Below are 15,863 nucleotides of genomic sequence, written 5' to 3'. Positions count from 1 at the left end.
TAAATAAAGAGCTTAGGCCTCAGTTTGCTATTCTGCCCAATTTGTGAAGTATAGGCATCATGAAGGGACAGAATTTAATAAGTGCCAAGCACGAAGCGGGAGTACAGTAGGTAGGGCCCCTACTTTGCGTGTGGCCTACCCAGTTTTGATCCCCAGCATCCCATATGGTTCCCTGGGCCTGCCAGGGGTGATCCCTGAGCTAAGAGTCAGGAGGAAGACTTAAGCAGCCAGGTATGACCCAAACAAACAAACAACTCTAAGTGCCAGGCACAGGGACAAAGCTTGGGAATCAATGAGCTAAAGTGAACATTTGGCCTTCCATGCCCAGTACTGCCATAAATGGAAGAAATTGCTGCCATATTCTTCATCCAGTAGTGGCATCCCATGGGCTGATGCCACACACAGCCCAAATAGAAAGAGGATGATGCTAAGCATTTGTTTCCTCCTCCTCCTCCTCTTCCTCCTCCTCGTCCTCCTCCTTCTCCTCCTCCTTCTCCTCCTCCTCCTCCTCTTTCTTCTGCTCTTCCTCCTTCTCCTCTCCCCCTCTTAGTCCTTCTGCTCTTCCTCCTCCTTCTTCTCATTCTCCTCCTCCTCCTTCTGCAATTCCTCCTCCTCCTCCTCCCTCTTCCTCCCTCCTCCTCCTGCTTCTCCTTGCTCCTCCTACTCCTACTCCTCCTCCTCTTCCCTCTTGTTTTTGGGACACCCAGCATTTTTCAGAAACTACTCCTGGCTCTGTGTTCAGGGATTACTCCTGGCGGTGCTCAGGGGAGCACATGTTGTGCCAGGGATCATGTGCAGTGCAGCATGCTAGGAAAGCATCTAATCTTTGAACTGTCTCTCCAAGCCTTCGTCTTATATTTTGTCTTTCTTATTCCTCACCTTCCCTAATAAATTTTCTAAATCCAAAATGATTGTCTTTCACAGTAGGATTTTAGGTTCTTATGTGGAATGACCTCCTTTCTACTGGGATAGAAGATGTGAAGAATGAAAAGGAAATGAAAAAATCTTAACTGGTCTAACAATAAGACCACCACTACCATTCTCATCACCTAGATTCCATATCTGGAGTTCTGGAAAGCGGAGAAAGGGAAAAAGAAAAAGAAGGGGAGGAATAAAGAAGAGTTGAGTTGCGATCTCATAAAAGTGCTTAAAGGAGAGAAAGAAGAGCAAAAAAGAGATAAAGAGGACAAGAGTTGCAAGAGGAGGGGGAAGAGGAAGGATAAAACAGAGTAGAGAAAAAAGAGGTGCAGACGGAGAGTTATATGCAAAGAGAAGAAAGGTGTAGAAGGAGAAAGAAACAGCAAAAGAAGTAAATGTAGGACATGCATGAGGAGGTGGTCTGGGCTATGACAGTCAATGAGATACCTTCCAGGCTTCTGCTGAGGGTGGAAAATGCCATGTTAGAGTCTACATAGGGCCAGGAGTGGAAGATGAACCCCACGATGCAGGTTACAAGCCAATCAGACAGTTTTGTAGCCATGTAAGACTAGATCAGCTGATCCAGGAAATGTTGGAGTAGAAGGCAGATGGGGGAGCAGGAGGAGGAGGAGGAGAAGGCTGGGAAGAGGAGGAAAGGAGGAGGAGCAAGATGGGGAAGAGGAGAAAGGGGAGGAGAAGTAAGGAGGGAAGGGAAAGAAGACTGGAGGGAAGAGAGGGCTGGGGAGGGGAAGAGGAGGGAGAGGGAGATAGAAGGAGGAAGACGGGAAGTGGAGAAGGGAACTCACTTTCTTCCTTCCAAAGTCCTGGTTTCAATCCTGGTATGATGCCAGCTGGGTGGTGAGCTGGGTGAGCAAGCAGCATCACCCCTTTAATCCTCAAACATCTCCGCTATAAAGGCTGTTGCAGTGACACAGTGCAATGCAGCCCTTGGTGTTGTATGTGGGGTGGCCCCTCTCAGGAACTGAGGACAAAAGGTGTGTAAGGAGACATATGGTCACTTCAGTTTCTGGGGTTCATCCCTACCTCGTCCCCAAGGATGGGACAGGGGCACTGTCCCTTTTCTCCAACGTGGATGGGTAAGAATCACCCAGAAACAGGAAGTTTGTGGTGCACTGAGACCCAGTCTTTCTAACAGTTTTCTGAGCCCACAAATCTGACTGAGAGTTAACTGAGATTGTGGCTGGGACAGAGCTGATGACAACATGACAAAAATGTGGAAATAAAGAGAAGACACATGGCCATGGATTTCCTCCCCAATACTGACTTCTTAAGTTAATTATAGGAGCAAAAGTCTATCTGCATGAGTGAGAAGGCTGGAAAATGAAACTTTAAGAGAAAAAAGTGGGGGAGGGAAAAAAGAGAGTAAGGTGCTTGCCATGCATGTGACTAATCCTGGTTAGATTCCTGGCACCACATATGATCCTCCAAGGACTGCAGAGAGTAATCCCCGAGCACAGAGCCAGGAGTAAGCCCCTCACCCCACAAATAAAAAGAACAAAGCAATTCAACCCACCCAAATATCTAAACCTCTGCTAAGTATGGACTAAGCCTCCAGAGATGGGGAGACAGATGGTGGATGTGTGTTCTCAGGAGTTAGGCTCTGAGTGTGGACACTGACACTTGGCCCCTGTCCTCCTATGACAGTGGCAAGAGCAGGGCAGCAGAAGGAGGAGGGACTGAGCTCTGGCCAGAGAGGAAAGTGAAGGCACAGTACTGACCAGGGGTTGGAAGACAGCCTGACAGTGCTGCTTTTAAATCACGTAAAGATGTAGGTCTTCCAAACTGGCTTTAGTAAGGCAGAGGCTGGAACACAAAGGGCAGTTTCTGGGCTCTGCCTTTCAGTCATGAAGAGAAAGAGTCCACTGGGAGAACTCCAGTCCCCTGGCGCCTACCTGTCTTCTTCATGGCTAGCAAGGGACAAGAAGCAGTGACTCCAAGCAAGAAGATGTCCCCAGGAGCTGCACTAAAATTGCACTGATGTGCATCAATGGCATATTAGTGTGCCCTGCCAGCAGAAAGGGTGTAAATAATTCATATGTTTTGCTGTAGAACACAGAGTGCCCCTGTCCCTGGCAGAAAGGGTGGGCTGGGAGCTGGGGGAGGGGAATGCAATGAAGCAGCACCTCATTTCAGATGGGCATCTTTCCTCAACAGCCCACCATACTGCTCAGAGGTAAAAGCACCTTCCCTTGACCCAAAAGCACCTTCCCTTGACCTATAAAGGAGACCCTCTCAAAGGGGAGCAGCCAACAAGGCGTTGTTTGCTTTCTAATCTGTCAGGAAGCTCACCATCAGCCCAGATCAACTTAATCCAAGGCTCCAGAGTATTCCTCAGGAAGAAATTTGTGGTCAAAGAGTCTCAGAGGTTCTTTCAAGACTCTGTTGGACAGAATGTCCAACCTAATTTCTGCAAATTTAATTGATTGTGGAACCATTTTTTTTTGGGGGGGGGGTAAGATGTGACTGTGCTCAGGGCTTACTCGAGGCTCTATGCTCAGGGATGACTCCTGGTGGGGTCCCCTGGTGTGGTTCCAGGAGTCCAACCCAGGAGACCAGATGTGGTTCCAGGAGTCCAAGGCAAGCATCTTTCCGACTCTACTATCTCTCCTGCCCCCAGGACCAATATTGATGAATTCACATTCATCAAGCCCTGGCCTTCCATGGAGTATAAAGTTGCAGTTGGCATCCAGAGCTCACTGTGCCCAACCTGCCTGGCTTTCATGACCCCACAAAACTACAGGTTAAACTTCTTGCTGCTTGGAAGCAGAGACAAAGTACAGCGGGTGGGCCACTTGCCTTGCACATAGCTGACCAGTCAGTGTGCAATACCTAACCCCAACCCCTGAGCCCTACCGGGAGTGATCCCTGAGTGCACAGCCAGGAATAAGCCCTGAGCACAGCTGGCTGTGGCCCCCAAAATAAACTAACAAAAATTTCATTGCTGTTTGGGACTGGGAGATGACTCCAATAACTCAATGTTGCTTGGCATTCAAATAACCCCCATTCTCTCGGGCTGCAGGACAACTGGACCTTGGGAGCCACCACCAGGGCGGTGGAGGAGGGTCAGGAGAGGGGCCTGTACCCTTTCCAATAAAGTTGTTGGCGCAGAAAAAAATTAGTCCCTATTGATCCCTGCCAACACATGACTGCCCGAGCACTCCTGGGTGTTATACTGGTGGTCCCAAGACAACTGTGGGAGGCTTCCCCCAAATTGCATTCTTGGTTTCAAGCCACAATAATGGATAACATAAGCAAATAGTATTTTAACATCTTTCAGTTTGGTAGTTTATAATTTATGGCTTTATATGGACTAGAGTGATAGCACAGCAGGTAGGGCATGTGCCTTGCACACAGCCGACCTGGGTTCGATTCCTCCGTCCCTCTCAGAGAGCCCAGCAAGCTACCGAGAGTATCCCGCCCACACAGCAGAACCTGGAAAGCTCCCCGTGGCCGATTGGATATGCCAAAAACAGTAACAACAAGTCTCACAATGGAAATGTTACTGGTGCCCACTGTAGCAAATCGATGAATAATGGGATGACAGTGCTACAGCGTTATATGTAATAATAAAAGTTTATTCTTACACAGAATCCACCCAAGAGATTCAAAGCTGGGAGGAGGGGGAGGGGGGAATACTTTGCTTAAGTGAAGATGGGAACCCAGGAGCACCTCAATCTTCCACCCCGGACCCCTGGCTAAGGTGAGTCAGGAAACCTGTAGGGGTCTCAGAATACAACTGGAGATGTCAAACAGAGTCCTACTCCTTCATCTACAAAACAAACAACAAACAAAAACCCTCCTTGAGTTTCAAGCCCTAAATGGCTCCCCTTATGTGCATGCTTCAGCAAGGCTGGTCCCCAGGCAGGTTGCTTCAATGGCACCTGGAAGTGATGGTGTGCAAAATGAGATCTCCAAGCTATTTCCCCATTCTACCACATCAGGAACTCCAGGGGGGAGGGGCAGACGCAGACTTGGTTTGGCACATCCTCCAGAGCATGGTGTGACACCAGTCCCACTGTGAGGACCAACCTTAAATCCTGGAAGGGGATCACAAAGCAAATGCTTTGAATTGAGCTGACCTGGGTTTGAATCCTGGACATAGCTAAGCTTCGTGGTTTAGGCCAGTGACTATCTCAGCTTGTGTTCCCTCTATCTGGAAAGAGAAGAAAGAAGATATTCCTGTTGACTCCCTCTCCCTACCCTCCCTCCCTTTCCAATGTCCCACTGGGGGAAGAGAGAAAAAGAGAAGAACGTGATCCACCAGCTGATGCTATTACAGATGGGAGAGGTGACTGTCTCCAAGCCACCTGACTCCTGGCTAGCCAAGTGGTTCGATAAAGTGGGTAGTCTCAAAAACAAAACAAAACAAAGCAAATCAAAACAAAACAGTGCTTCCAACCTCTCTGGTCCACCCACAGAAAGGCCTGCTGTGGCTCAGGCCCGGTAAAGTCTGCTATGAGCCTCTACACAGCACAGATGCTCCCATGCCATCAGCCCCAGGAGGTAGTTGTCGGGCTGTGCCTGAAGCCCACTTGGTCTGCCCGGTGTGGGAGTTGGTCCCCAGCATCTAGGAGCTGTGGACTCAGGCTGGGGTGAGAAATTTCTCTTTGCAGGGAAAGGAAAGCCATTCCTAAATCCTATGCAGGTTTCCCAGGAACGTTGCCTTCTCTAGCAGAAGAGAACTTCAGGAGGAGACAAAGCAATAAAGTAAAATAGTTTCAGTTAAAGAGGTTTATTTGGAGAAATGTGAGGGAAGAGGAAGAGGGAGAGATATGTATACATGAGAGAACATGGGTTTTATCAGAGGGAGGAAAGCAGGGAGGACACCAGGACACTCTCAGGTCAAGACAGGAGTTTATCTCCAGGGTGGAGAATGAGTCACAGGCACCTTTACATACTGGGTTTTATAGGAGAGCTTCTTTTAAACTGTGTACTGAGCTGGAGTTCTCTGCATCAAAGTTGATCTGCATGTTATTACAGGGAAAAGCCTTAAACTCTTGATGGTCCCTTCGTTTTTTTTTTTATTTAATCATCATATGAAGTAATGTTTTTTAATTTTTTTTTTAATCACCATGAGATAGAGTTACAAAGCTTTCATGATCTGGTTTCCGTCATACAATGTTCTAACACCACACCTCCACCGGTGTACATTTCCCACCACAAATGTCCCCCGTTTCTGTCTCACCCTCTCCCAGTGCGTGCGCGCGCACACACACACACACACACACACACACACACACACACACGGGTGTGTGTGGGGGAGAGAGAGAGGGAGAGAGAGAGAATGAAGAGAGAGAATGAGAGAGAGAATGAAAAGAGAGAGAATGAGAGAGAGAGAGAATGAAGAGAGAGAATAAGAGAGAGAGAGAGAGCCTGCTTCTATGGCAGACACTTTCCTTTTTCTTTCTCTCGCTCCTTTTGGGCATTATGGTTGGCAACACAGATACTGAGAAGCCATCATGTTTGGTCCTTTACCCACTTTCACCCACTTTCAGCACACATCTCCCATCTATCCAGAGCAATCCGTACCACCATCGTTGTCACAGTGGTCCCTTCTCTATCCCAATTGCCCTCTCTCCACCTTTCATGGTCTTATCAGAATCTTTAGATTCTCCTGTAGCTTCATCTTTTGTCAGGGAATTCAGCCTTCTCTGGGTGGTGCCTCAGTGTCTTCATTTTCTCCAACTCCAGTTTGCATCTCGAAGGGATGTGGTTCTCATGTGTTGGGGCTATTTCAAGGTCAGGCAATTTCTTCTTCATTTAATTATTTCCCAGCCCCCACTCCCAGGTCTGTCTGTTTGCAAGAGAGAGGGGTCCCTAAACCTTGAAGAAAGAATCAGTGGCCACCTCTTGAGCCTGGAGTCTCCCGGTTTCCTGCCAAAAGACTGCCTTCTTGGAAGAGAAGTAGGGTGACGGTGGGACCGGCACGTAACTCCAGCTCTTTGGAGCAGCTTCACTAGCCTGCCTGCCAGTCGCCGGCACCCCTCAAGACCTCTCATCGCCCCCTCCCTGGTGCCCCCCAGGTGAAGGCAGGCCCCACCACAGCTGGTTTTGCCTCAAGTGACTGTTTTCTTCACTGGCCTGTTTTTCCTTCCTCCTCTCACTGATGTCAATAATGGAAGGAGGTTGTCAGGGCAACCCAGAGGGGAGGAGGCGGGAGTCTCTCTTGACCTACACCTTAAGCCTATTTGTTTAAACACCCACTGAGTTCTCAGCGGCTGAGTTCCTGGTGCAGGAATGGAAAAAAGCAACAAAATTACACACACACACACACACACACACACACACACACACACACACACACTTTCTCCCTCAGTCTCTTTCTCCTGCCTCTGTCTCTCCAGCACAAGCTGACTTGAACTCTGTGGTTTCCCTGAATGTATGGAATGTATGAGTTGTTTTTTATTTTTTAATTTCTTTTTTGTTGTTGTCTGTGGGTCATACCCACTGGTGCTCAGGACTGACTTCTCAGAGGACCAAATGGAGTGCTGGGGATTGAATACGGTCAGTCCGTGCAAAGTAAGCACCTTACCTGCTGTACTATTGCTCCAGCCCCTGAGGTATTTTCTTAGCCTTTTATTTTCACTCAGTTTATTTCCTTTGTTTTTATTTCGGTGAAGGGAGGGCCTGGGGGCTTAGCATGCAGTACTCAGGAGTGATCACTGGTGGTGCTGCCTCAGGGACCGCATGCAATATGGGTTGGGCCACGAGCAAAGGCAAGCACCTTAACCCCTGTACTATCTCTCTAGCCTGTATTATTATTATTATTATTTGTGGGGGGTGGAGCACACTCAGCAGTTTTTGGATCTTATTCCTGGCTCTCTGCTCTGGGGTCACTCCTAGCAGAGCCTCGGGACCCTATGCCATGCCAGGAATTGAACCCAAGTCAGGCATGTACAAGACCTTACCTCTCTCCGGCTCTTTTTTGGTTTGTCTTAAGAATTAAAATTCATACAACAAATATTCTCTAACCAGAATAGAATTAACATAAATAACATAAAAATACCACAATCATGTTAAAATGCTTAGATTTTGAACACTAGACTTCTGTGTAATGGGTTAAAGAGGAACAAGATTTCCAAAGAAGAATTAGAAAGTATTTTAAAATAGTCTAACCAGGAAAGCCCAGTTTCCTGCCTCTGGGGGACTAATGGATGGAGATGGAGGAAGGCTGGAAGGCCCGCAGACTCCAGTCTTTCAAACAACCAACTTATCTGCAGGACCATAAAAGGGGTTTTTAGAGGGGAAGAACAGGGGGGAAAGGGTGGGCTGCAGGCCAATGGATACCAAAGGAGTAATAAAATCCAATTTCAGGCTGGGTCCCTGAGGCATATTCTGTCTTATCTACAAACTTAAATAAAGGGTGGAAAGGGTAAACTAAGGGTAAACTGTCCTTCTGTTTAGGCTCTGGAGCAAGAGCAGTTATCCTAGTCTAATACTAAGCTTGGGGACAAAGTTTTCAGAGAGACAGAAATTTTCTAGCTGCAATTACTATTTTGACTCACTAAACTTGACCCCTCTCAGCCTCTCAGACTCTGACAGAGACCCACCAGGAAGTAGGTACTGCCCACCCTATGTATAAATAAATAAAAATTAAAATATTCCTGTATACATAGGAGCCAAATTGAAATCTCCCAATCTCAAAATCTATAATAATATGAACCACGGAACGTCATAGCAACGAGTTATAACCCACAAGACAAAAGAACTATTAACTATTGTCCAGTAGCATCATAAAAGGAATGCTAAAGTCAGTGACAAAAAAGAATGAGAAACAGGATATTTGTATAGTCTCCAAGTATCTTCCCACAATATAATTATTAGTTCTGAAAGGAAAAGCAGAAATGGAGTAAGACACCCACCATCTTAACCAAGAGATCAAAATCAGCTCATCACCTTTAATGAGATAGGCTGCTGTTCTAGATCCCTGATATGACTCACAACAGCACTTTCTGTATTCTTCTGTTCAAAATGCACAGCCAGCCTCAATCGAATCATGAGGCAACATCACGCAAACCTAACCTGACATTTGGCAAAATGCCAGACTGGTACTTGTCAAACCAAGACCACCTAGCCGAGAACACCTTACTAAGCTGCTCCTGAACTCCTGTGTAGGATATCATTGGTTTGTCCTTTCTCCCTTGTCACAAAGAGTTTGGGTTTATCTGGTAATAATCTCTAAACATTTTAAGACAACATTGGTATGTCCTGTTCTCCTTGCCACAAGGAGTTTAGGTATATCAGGTCACACCCATCAAAGTGCTCCCGAGTCACTCCCATTCCTTTGTCTATCTGTAACCACTTCTCTATGCTCTCTTCCCAACCAGTTAATCAGCTTTCCCCCCTAATCAGACTCTGTTAATTTGTAAGGTCAGATCTTTCCAGGACACTGAACTTGTATTGTAAGTTAATATTGTCTTTCTCCTCTCCTGATGTCTTTTGAATAGTTTACTTTAAAGCAATGTCTTTTTTGTATGGACAAAGAAAGACAGTTGTTAATATGTTTTTGTAACGTGGGATTTAATTGGCTTCGAATATTATTCACTCCCAGGCATCTGCTTTCTCGACTTAAGCCTCAGCTGCCCTTACTTCCTAGCACCCCCAAAATCAGGGTCCTGACGAGGGACAGGACTGACCCAGGGCAAGCGGTGAGTTGTATGCTACCCTGGCATCGAGATGGGCCTGGCTAAAGTGCCTAATTCTTAACTATATGTTAAGAGCTTGGCCATGGACAAATGCTGTCATGATCCAAAAGTAACGACGAGACTAGGGCCCTGCTAGGATAGGAAAGACTAATCTGGCCTGAGCACTGTAGTCTGAGATCGAGATGACCCCAGGAGAGCAATTCTATAAGCTTAATGCATCTCTGGCTGTGTCCATACAAAGTGATTGATATTATGAATGCTTATATGTTAATTGGACAAGGAGAGGAGAAACACACCCGTGGGACTCTGCTCTTGGGCGGGTCGTCCTGCTAAGAGAATCTGTCCTAGAAGAAGCATCCTCTGAGGGAAAGAATTTTACCCCTATTGATTGTGACCACATCTATGTGTAAGCCCCAACCCTTCATGCTTGGGGATTTAACTAGGCTGTAAGAGTGGGCTGGGGGCCAGTTCCAGTGCCAGATCTAGAGAAGCTAGATCGAGATCCAGATCCAGAGGAGAAGGAGAATGAAGTAGCATGGGGGAGGAAGAAGCAGGAGGAGAATCAGAGGAGAATGGAGATGGGAATGGAATAAATTGCAACTGAGACCAACCAGCCTGGCTCCATTTCTTCCTTCGCCTGCCTCATCATTGCCATCAACCTCCCCGGGGTGGGGGAAGTGGCTGGAGACTACCGAACGTGGGCGGCGGGAGAGATAGAGCGCCGCTGCCCTGTGCCCGGTGTGGTGCCCCCTTCTTTTTTGTGTGTTTACATACTCCTGCTCTTCCCCAAACACCACAGGATAATATCTATTGCTCTTCAGGGCAATTTGAGACTCGGCAGTAGATAACAAATGCAGCCAGTGAATGAAGAATGCCAGACTTTTTCTCCTGTGTCCATTCTTACCAGTGAAACATTGCCCTGACGTTATGGACCTGTTTGCCTGCCTACATCACCAGGATACCCTGAGAAGAGAATCTTCCTTTTCACCAGGTTCTCAGTGCCTGATGCCGTAGCCACCACACATCCAGCATTCAATAAATGTGTTGTATGGATGAGTGCGGGCTGGAGCAATAGCGCAGCAGGTAGGGTGTTTGCCTTGCACGCGGCTGACCCAGGTTCGGTTCAGTTCCTCCGCCCCTCTCTAAAAGCCCGGCAAGCTACCGAGAGTATCCTGCCGCACAGCAGAGCCAGGCAAGCTACTCGTGGCGTATTCGATATGCCAAAAACAGTAACAAGTCTCACAATGGAGACGTTACTGGTGTCTGCTTGAGCAAATCGATGAGCAACGGGATGACAGTGATACAGTGATATCGTGATGGATGTGTGCAGAAACAAAAGGAGTCCCAAAGACATCATAATTCAGTTCTCCAGTAATCCTTAAAGTCTTGCCTCTAGGGAAGGAAAAGTAGATTTTTATTTAGAACGCTGAAATCAGTAGATTTCCCTTCTTTCTGATTTCTAATCATCAACGCTTTCCAACAAGCATCTGAAATAAAAGCACGGGATTTAGTTAGATCAGTGGCCTCCCATTATGTATTAAGATAGAAAAATGGTCCCTTCCTCCAAGCTACGAAGGAATAAAGTGGCCTTTCAGAAGCCACTTCTGTAGGCTGGTTTTTGTCACTCATTTTGAAAACCACACTGTACAGAAACCAGTTACCTTCAAAAATGTGCTTCTTTTCATTTACTTAGAAAATGAACGTGCTGTCATAAAAAAATTACGAGGACTATTGTTGAGATAGGACATGTGTGCTGTTTAGCGGGGACGGTGAGCATGAAACACATGTGCAGCTCAAAGTCTTGTGTTGGACACCTCTTCAGCTCTGCTGGCACCTCCTGACTCAGTCTATCCTGGGATTCCACTTCTGCCTCGTACAGCCAGTTTCTCACAGGTGCAGCCTGACAGCATGTGTCCTGCACCACCTGCCTATGACTGGAGGATGCCCATTAAGCACCTGTGCAGGAGCAGCCAGAACAGCCGGGAGTTAATACCCTTGGAGCAAGCCTTGAACCAACAGGGGCTGAGAGCCAAGAAAATGATGCAATCTTGATTGTTCCTGCCCAGAGGGCCCAAAGGCTGTTTCACCGGAGCCCCCATCTCTTAAAGGCTGGGACCCAGCCCACCCACTGAATGCCTTTGGATGACTCCTTGATTTAGCATCCAGTACTCCATTGCCTTCAGCTTTGGTCAGTTCTACACTTCTTTTTGCCTGCTTTACTCCTCCCATTCCTCACTCCTGTACCCTAAAATCATGTTTAGAAATAAGACACTCACCCAAAGGGGCTGGAGTGATAGTACAGTGGGAAGGGTGCAGGGTGCTTGTCTTGTATGCGGCCAATCCGGGTTGGGTCCTCAGTACCCTATATGGTTCTCGGACCCTTCTGGGAGTGATCCTTGAGTGCAGAGCCAGGAGTAAGCTTTGAGCAGCGCTGGGTGTGGCCCAAAAAACCAAACAACTCTTGCCCTTGGAATCTTGGTGTCAGTCTGCTTTCAGGGAAAATCAGGCCAAGACAAGGATTACCATATTAACATAAAATGCTCCAAAGAAAAGCACCAATATGATCATCATGGTTGTGTGTGTGGGGGGGTGGTGAGGGAATTAGCACACATTTTCTTTAGTCTATTTTAAGTTGTTTCTTAAATGAATCTTCAGTTTAACCTGTAAGTCAAGAAACTTGCATGTAAAAAAAAATCATTTCCATTTTAAAAGTCTTCATCAAGAATAGTGCCTGGTGAGAACAACTGATGCATGTCGTTAATTCAGGCCTCTGCTCAGAAGTTCATTGTCTTCCTTAAGGGGCAGTGGAAGGATTCACTGAAAGTCAGGGGTGGATAGGGTGGAGTTGTAAAAGTACAGTTCGCAGGTCATAGCATTGCTAAGGAGAATCTACCCCCTACCTGGCTGCTTTGTGAGTTTACTGTCAAGTGTTTTTCAGCATTTTGACCAACTCTAATTTTGTCCTATTCTTTTGCATAAGTCTCTATTATAATCTCCAAGTGTGCTATGCCCCACTGAGTCCAATCTTTTTTTTTTGGGGGGGGGGTCATACCCATCAATACTCAGGAGTTACTCCTGGCTCTGCACTCAAGAATTACTCCTGATGGTGCTTGGAGGACCAAATGGGATGCTAGGGATTGAACCCAGGTTGGCTGCATGCAAGGCAAATGCCCTACCATGCCCTACCCGCTGTGCTATTGTTCCGGCCCCAAGGCCACTCTTTCAGAAAAAGTTCTTTAGTTCTGGTCAGAGTTGCCCATCCTACCTGACTAGTGACCAGGATGAGGCCTGGGGGTGCTGGAAAGTGGGGGGCAAGGTACAGAATCTGGTTGTCCCGGGCTTCCTATGGGTAGAGCAGCAATCCAGAGAGCATCTTTGGTGTAGAATAAATGTGTAGGCGCCAGGCCAGGCAAGGTTTGGGCAGACAGGGCACACAGAGAGGAGAGGGCTCCTGCCTGGGGCTGGCCTGCAGTCCTGGCCTTGGGGTGGGTGGGTGGGGAGCGGTGAGGGTGGAGGCTGGTTTGAAGAGAAAGTTGATGTCCACTCCTGTCAAAGAAGGACTTGGGGATCTGGAAACGTGTAGATCCCAAATCCCTTTGTGGCCCTCACTTTCCAGCCCCAATTCAAGGATCGTCAAGAGTCACTGATTTGAGAAGTGTTCCCAGTGAATCGCTGGCATTTGAAGGAGCCAAATGGCAGGTCTTGGATATGTGGGGAACTCTCTAAACCCCTGAAGTTTCAGTCTCCGCAGAACCCCCAGGGTCCTGTTTCTGCCTGCAGTGCCCCTCCCTCCATTCACGTGGTTTGGAGGTTGCTCTGTTCATATCTGGGCCTTCAGTCCTGCTCTTTTTTCTTTTTTTTTTTTTTAATAAGTGCCACAAGCAAGCAGTGTGGGAGGGTCCAGTGCACTCCCAGTGACAGTGGCCCAGCAGTGATGCAATGCTGTGCTCAGCCCAGTGGTGGCCCCAGGTCCATGCCTGACTATGCCCTGGTGGGGGACACGGAGTACTGGAGATGGAACCCAGAGCTCCCACAGTCTACCATATTATACCTCATCCTTTGAGTGCTCCCCACTCTGAGCCTTTAGTCTTTAAGCACAGGTTTGTAACAACTTGGAAGTGGGACTCTTTGTTATCGTCCCATTTATGCAGAGAAAATCTGAGGCTGGAACAAGTCAGGGATTAGCAACACACTATATGACTAGAGCCTGGCCTAAGACCAAGCTCTCCAGGCCCAGCATTCGGTAACCTTTCCACTAGGCCACAGACCAGCAATTCTCCAGCTGTTGGATCTCAGAATCCCTTTACAATCTTAAAAGTTACCAAAGACCAGTGACATGTTTTGTAGCTTGTGGGGTGGGCGGGCTTGGTTGGGATTGGCTTTTTCTCAGTTGGAGGTGCCCACCACTGCCTCACAGAATGCTATATATTTTAATTTTGATGTGAAATGGTAATGCTCTGGATTTGTTTAAGTTAAAATATGCTCTTGAAGTTAATTTCATTTCCCCCCTAATGTAACAACTAGAGAATTAAAATTTCCATACTGTGCTCACATTAGGCTTCTTTTTTTTTTTTTTTTTTCTTTTTGGGTCACATCCAGCAATGCACAGAGGTTACTCCTGGCTCTGCACTCAGGAATTACTCCTGGCGGTGCTTGGGGTGTTCAGGTCTGGAGTCTATAATCTCCCCCTCTCCAAACCCGCACAAAGAGTTCAGCTAGTAATGCAACACACAAGCAGAGTTTATTAAGCCAGCTAGCTGGGGTCAAGCCTCTAGGCACGTAGGCCAAAGCAAGACCCCGAACCAGGGAAAAGTTGCAAATTTTATAGTCAGTGGTTACATCATAGCCTGCACTTAATGAATTTTAACAAAAACATAAGTGAAAATGCAAGTTTCATGATTCAGAAGAAAACATACTTTCAAATAGTACAAATAGGCAGTTACAGATAGGTGATCTAGACATGTTTTCAGAACATCCAGACCTGCTTGTGTCTGGGTGACTTCTATAGACAGTGAATAGCGGTTATGAAACTATTTGCCAAGGTCGAGTTTTCAGCCCAGTTGTCCCTCCCTTGCAGATGGCCAGCGGGGAGAGTGGGGTTTTAAGAAAAACAAAAAGGTTTAGGTAAAACAAAGCATGAAGCAGAAACCAGGCATGATGGAGTTGCTCCTACCCTGGTCCGTGTACAACAGGGGAACCATATGGGATGCTGGGAATTGAACCCAGGTCAGCTGCATGCAAGACAAACGCCGTACCTGCTGTGCTATCGCTCTAGCCCCTACATGAGGCTTCTGTCAACATGATTCTAGGCTCTCGGCTTAGTGCTCTCCCTGAAGCAAGCCCCTGGCTTTTCCCATCTTCAGGAATCTACAAATCCTGCCCGGTTCCTGTGTGCACATGCAGGAACCCTCTCAGCCAGTCAGCACCGCTGATGGGTGGGTGGGAGGTACCCCAGCACATACCACAGAGCAGCATTTCAGACCCTGGATGGGGCGTGGTCCTTGGGCAGGTGCTCTGGGGCCAGTTCTGGAGGTTCATGTGTATCTGTGGCCCAGGGACCTGCTTTCCTTAGAGGCTGTATGGGGCAAAGGAAGAATTTATGAGGAAGAGAGGGAAAGGAGTATGGGTGGTCTTGCATGCAGATAGGTGTGTGTGTGTGTCTGTGTGTGTGTGTCTGTGTGTGTTGCGTACAGCAGGACAATCAGCACGCTCTTTTTCAGACTCCTGTTCTGGTTTGATGCTGCCGGCTGTGCGTGGCCATGCCGCATTCATTCACTAGCTTTCAGGAGCGGAGCTTGTTCCAAGTTCACAGTCAACGGATTTCTCCAAAGGGTCTTATTTTTCTTATGTAAAAGACAAACAGATCTCCTGGCCCAGGTGGTATCAATCTGACAGTCACATTGAGGTAATTAGCCAAAGGCAGACTTCTCAGAGTCTATAAACAGACACCGCCACAGCCCCCCTGGTGGCCCAGCAGGAACCTGCATCCCGAAGTCTCTGCAGGCGTCGCATCCGTCACAACAGCCAGCAAGGGTTTAATAAAGGCTCATCATGCAACACAGGTAGGCCCAGAGAGGTAGCCTTCCTGCTTTTTATTACTTAATTAGGTGGAAGATTGCCTGCTGGATCCAAATCAGACGAGCTTCCATAGACACATCTCACTACCAATGGCTCTGGGTTGATGGTGATAGGGCCAGGATCAAAATCCTGGTATGATGAGGTAATAGGATGGGACTTTGGTAGCTAGAAACCCCAATTCAAACTGGTTTGCCGTCTGTC

The sequence above is a fragment of the Sorex araneus genome, chromosome 4 (assembly GCF_027595985.1).
Source record: "Sorex araneus isolate mSorAra2 chromosome 4, mSorAra2.pri, whole genome shotgun sequence".
NCBI classification, from domain to species: Eukaryota; Metazoa; Chordata; class Mammalia; order Eulipotyphla; family Soricidae; genus Sorex; species Sorex araneus.
The sequence above is the reverse complement of the archived record's forward strand: the minus strand, read 5'-3'. Positions refer to the sequence as shown.